Source organism: Canis lupus, chromosome 22, assembly GCF_048164855.1.
Source record: "Canis lupus baileyi chromosome 22, mCanLup2.hap1, whole genome shotgun sequence".
Taxonomy (NCBI): Eukaryota; Metazoa; Chordata; class Mammalia; order Carnivora; family Canidae; genus Canis; species Canis lupus.
Window position 1 is genome coordinate 13,750,939 of NC_132859.1, and position 6,000 is coordinate 13,756,938.

The following is a 6,000-nucleotide window of genomic DNA, read 5'->3' on the forward strand; positions in this document are numbered from 1 at the left end:
CCCACAGCCAATAATCCCTACACCAAGAAGACATTTTCTCTTGATCGCTCTAGCAAAATCCTAGGAATTCCTAGGAATCCTAGGAATAGGTTGACCTAGGTTGTGTCCATCACATGCCCATTTTTACACCAAGACTATTCACCCAAGGGACATAGTTATCCAGTTGGCCAGCCTACATCACATGCCCATCCAATAGAGGATCACCAGAATCATTTAAATGACTGTCCCTCCAGTAAAGAAAAGACAAGTCCTTTTTGTTGTCCCCTCCCACATTGACCTGTGTAGCCAATATGATAGTGGAGATAACGGCACATAATTATAAAAGACATTTCACCTTCTGTCTTGCTGTCTTGGATCACTCTGAGGGGAAATAAACTGCCATGTTGTAGTGACACTCAAGCAGTCCCATAGAGGCCATGTGGCAAAGAATTGAGGCCTCTTGCCAAGTCAGCACCAACGTGTCGGTCATGTGTGTGAGCCACCTTGGAAGTGAATCATTCACCTCATTCGGCCTTCCTATGACCACAGTCCTAGATGACAACTTGACTGCAACTTCATGAGAAAGCCTAAGCCAGAACCACCCAATTAAGCCACTCTCGGATTCCTGATCTACAGAAACTATGTGACTGAGTGTTTACTGTGGTTTTAAGCCACTAGATTTTGCAGTAATTTGTTATGCAGCAAAGATCATTCAAACGAACAGTTTCTAAACAGACAAAAAGACGTCTATAGTCCTCTATCCCTCTAAGTATGCTTTTTTCCAGCAAAATACAATTCTTTCCTGAGTGGATAAAAGCCTTGGAATACCAGAAATATTGGCATATCTCAGCACATATAGATCTGACTTCTCCTACCTCTAATCCCTGAACCCAGAAATGGAACTGACGGTAGCAACAAGAGCCACAGTAATCACACCCCCTCTGATCAAGGTCGGTGGCCACCCTAGGGCCCCACAGCAGGGTGAATGACTGGTAAGAGAACAGTGTGCAAGTTCCCTGAACTACATACTAGATGTTATTGAGGGATACAGAGATAAGAAAACTCTGCCCCTGATTTCTGGAAGCTTATAATTCGGGCACAGAGATAAAGTGAAAGCAGTGGCCTCTTGTGTGATACATAGCAGAGTTAGGTTTAAGAGGAACTTTGAAGGGAAAAGGATTATGGGACTACTTCTCCACCCTCGCTTAGCTCTGGACTCACCTGGTGAGCTTTAGTCTACTGATACCTGGGTCTCAACCGCCTAATTCTGACTTAGTTGGTCTGGGCTCTGGCCTGAACGACGATAGCTCTTAAAGCTTCCCAGATGATTCTAATGTGCAACCAAGGTGGAGAACCACTAGAGCACAAAGACTTTCTAGGAAGGAAAGACATGATCCAGTTGCAAAAACTCATCCAAGTCTTCCAAGAGGAAGTGGTGATTAGGATGGGCTGTAAAAGCTAGAAATGTGGGGAGGACTATCTAAGGAAAAAGAAGAACGAACTGGAGCAAGCTGGGACAGCAGGGGGCTTAGGGCCTGTCCAGTGGTATCACAGTTGCTGGAGCAATAAGGAGCACATGGGCTAAAACTAACCAAGAGGTGCTGAGGACGCATATTCTCAACCCTTGGGCTATAACTACATGCACCGCTGAGACCACTGTCCAGCTAGAAAAGCACCAACTCACAAAACCTGTGAATCATCAAGTTCTAAATCCCTGGCATACAACACATTTGGGATATCATTTATAGGGAGCCACAGCTGCTGCCTGAACAAAAGAGGAAAAAATAACTGCTCCCTTCAAGCCCCTGTGACCACGCAACATCATCTGCCAAATCGCTTCAAATTGCTCCTTTTCATAACACTGGATCCAAAGATGAGAACTGCATCAGAATTTGGCCCAACCTTGGCTCAGTCAACCTTGGCTATGGGTCTCCAAGAGCATCCTTTTCCTGGTGAAACCTTGACCAAGAGCCACCCTATTCCCCACCCCCACCTTACAGTCTGTGCCCGCCAGAAATGAAAAGCTGATTACTGGGTCAGTGAGGGATTGCATAGGGGCGAAAAACTTTTTCATGTTTCCCTTCTAGGTTCTTCGGCCTATCTAATAATTAAATTGACATAAGACAGATTAACAAGAGAAAAACAAATTCTGTATACATACAGGAGCCCCATAAAAATATGGGGAGCCCCCCCCCCCACCCCGCAGTCAGGTAATTGAGGCTGATAGGTCATCCTGAGCTCCGAAGGCAGTAGTGGTCTGGGCCTTCAAAGAAGAGGAAGACCGTTCACAGGAAGATGGGAAGAGCAGATGTTGGTAAACTTTTCTCTGTTACACAGATAAGCCATTGTGATGTAAGAAGTTATCTCTGGTGACAGCTCTGGGGGAGGAGGGCAGTTTAGGTGCAGGTAAAAAGCTCTTCCTGAGTCTGAGCTCAGAGTCTTCAGTTCAACAGGATCCACATGGCCAAAGTAGCATGTTCAGGGTCCTGTTGCTACTCCTCTCCGACTGCCAATTCAGTTGGTGTGGATTGACATCCTTAAGGGCTGCGAGGCTGCTGTTCTTTATTAAGAGAGTAAGTACACCTTCCTGATACCCATCTTTGAAAGAGAAGCCTAGAATAGCTTCTCAGACTTCAATGTGCATTTGAATGCCGTGAGGACCTTATTAAAACACAGATTCTGATTCCAAAGGTCTGGGGCAGGCCCCTAGATTCTGCATTTCCAGCCGGCTCTCAGGTGATGCTGACCTGCTGGTCCCTGGACCACACTTTGAGTAGCTGAGGCCAGAGCAAGGTTTCTCAGGCTTGGGATTTGGTTAACAGGCGGTCTTTAATGATCTGTCGAGGGGTCTGCAGGCAGGTTGGCAATGAAAGGACAGAGCCATTTGGTTCACAGCCAGGCCACTCATTTTAAATGGAATATTGACTGTGATTTTCACAAAAATCCTCCCACTTTTAAAGTTTGTCCATGACTGATAAGGATAGTACTGGTCAGCTTGCTCTAGCAACCCTTCAGTTAGCTACTCTTCAGTTAACAGGGTGCAGCTCATCTCGATTAACATATTTTCTCCTTATTTATGCATCACTCTTTACAGTAGTCAAATATACGTTTTGGTTGTTAGTATCATGTCATCACAATTCGTAAAAATGGATCAGTGATTCCTAAGTTGTTCACTGGAGCGTTAAAGTGGAGACAGACACAGTAATGTAAACACTATGATTCAAAATGGTATGTGTATACATAGGTAGCAAACAAGACTCAAGTGAGAACATGGGCTGTGGCTCCAGTGGCTGGCCTGGCAGGTGAGTCCACAAGGAGACACGGAGCAAGAACATCTGAAACTCAGTAATAATCACCTCCCTCCACCTCAGAGGACATCATCTGGTACAAAACTTGTCAGAGGAGGGTATAAAGCCTTACTTTCATTGTCAGAGCTCAAAGAGCTCCTCTTTTCTCTAGTGAAGCCCTTGAATCTGTCTAGAAAAAGTACAAAATAGCACATTCCAGTACAAAATTGACATATTTGGCCCAAAGTTGAAGAAGGGTCATAAGCCACAGACGCATCATTCAAAGTTGTGTGCCTAACAGTCAAATGGGCCAAGCCATACTTTTGTCAAAAGGTTTGTTAAACTAGTTTCATTATAAATACGCTCATGAGGAAAATATGAATAAACTTTAGCACCCAATTTTTTTTGTCGTTTTTTTAGCACACAATTTTTGAGGTGAAAAGCCTTTGTGATCACATATGTTTGCTAGTTGGCATTTTCACTTCTCCGTTGGACAACACCACCAATGAATAGAATATACATCAGCTCTTGGCTTATGTGAGATAAATAAATGAAGTAAAAATGCCCCGTAACATTTCATTTTCTTTGTTACTAAAACAACTTGCTACCGAAAAGACTTTCCAGTTTAACGGTGATTGTTTTACGCCTCATCAAGTAGACTAGAAAAGGTGTGTTAAGATCATACTGGCAAAATACTATTAGGATAGCCAGGGAGCCCTTTGATAGGCAAATAAAAATGTCCATCCACATACTACATTATTCAGAAAGAACCTCAGTGGTCACCAATGTACATCTTGACCTTTATTCATCAAATATTTAATGAGTACCTACAAGAAATATATCAGTCACTGTTTCAGGTACTTAGTTAGGATACATGAGTGAACATTAAGAACAAAAATGTCCTACCCTCATAAAGCTTACATTCTAACAGAGAAAGACAGACTTTAACAATGAATGTATGTATATGGTGAAGTGATACACTATAGGAGAGGAAAATAGGGCTGGATGAGGAAGGTTGAGAATATATGGTGAGGAGTATGTGGAAGTTGGAACTTCAAATAGGATGATCAGAGTAGGCTTGTGAGAAGGCACAAAAAAAATGACAAAAAGACAAAAAGACAAAGACATTTGAGCAAAGACTTGACAAAGGTGAGGGAGCAAGCCATGGAGATATCGGTGGGAAGAAAGTTCTAGTCTTATCTGGGACGTTCAAGGACAGCAAGGAAACAAGTGAGGCTAGAATGGCTAGCATGGAGGAGAGTTGTGGAAGACGAGGTGAGAGAGGAAATGAGAAGGGGAGGAGATCATGTATGTTCTTATAAAGATTTTTGTTTTACTCTTGGTGAAATGAGAGAACCAATTGCAGGAACAACAAAGAACTGATAAAAATCTGGCTTTTAAGAGGATTATTCCACCTTCTGTGTCGAAAAGAGATTCCAGGGAGATAATGCTAGAAAGAAGGTATTTCTGGCTGTTGTTGCTACATAACAAACAACCACAAAATCTCAGCACCGCACACAGTAAGCATTTATTCAGCTCATGTGTCTGTGAGGTGTTGGGGTCTGCTAATCCCAGCTGGATATAGCTAAGGTGGCTTCGGTGCCACTTAGGGACTGGTCCTGCTATACCTTCTATTCCTCTGAGACCAGTAGGCTAGACCTACAATTTTCTTTTTGTGAGAACCATCAGCATATAGATGGCATTTTAAGCCATGATCTTGATTTAACATTTAAAAATTGCGTATCAAATCAAATTGTTGTATAGAGTTTTTCACTGTGTCATGTAAAGACTGGACAGTGAGTCTTCTATGCTTTCACTCACCCAAATATTCTGAATGTCAAGGGAAAAGGGACTAGGATTTTTTTTTTTTTAAATGGTGAATGTTTTTGACTTCATGACTCTGGAAGCCAGTAGAGAGCATCTCTATCTATAATTGATCATCTAACTGTTGCTCAAGTTATATATCACAGTCATTTATTCAGTGTCTTGAACAGCGTGAACCCATTACTTCGGAGCTGAAATACCATACTTTTAATATTGGAAATAAGACATGTAAAATTTTGAGAAACAACCAGTGATGCAGACAACTCCATCCCTCCATCCCATTGGCTATTTTCCAAAAAATTATATTATTCTCTCCTGAGAGAGAGAAATACATGGTTTCTTAATGGCCACATTTAAAGGCCATATCTAAATGCTACAAAAGAATATGAAGAAGACTTACAAATACAACCAAAAAATAAATAAGGTCTCCGCTCACTATCATCTTTCTTGTTGAAACATTACCACTTCCACAGTAGGACATACTAATTGAAAGAGGGGCTGATGCGTATCAAGACAATCACGAGAAAGCACTCTGTAATTTTGGGTTTATGTTCTAGTCAGATACCCAGAACTATCTGACAGAGAGATACCCTACATGTCCCTGCGTTACTAAAGACATATTACGAATTCAGATTTCCAAATGTAGGAGAAATATGAACTAAAAAGCAATCGACTAGATAGGGAAATTCATCTGTGGCTCAGACTCTCCATCACTGGACAGGTATATTTCTGGGGTCTGTATACATACGTGGATTCATTAGTGAAGGATGGCAAACCCTATCATGTCTCTCACGAGGATAAAACTGTTGTTTTTCATTCTGAACACAGTTTTTATTTCACTTTTTAAAATTTGTATTGTAGGGGGTGCCTGGATGGCTCAGTGGTTGAGCATCTATCTGCCTTTGGCTCA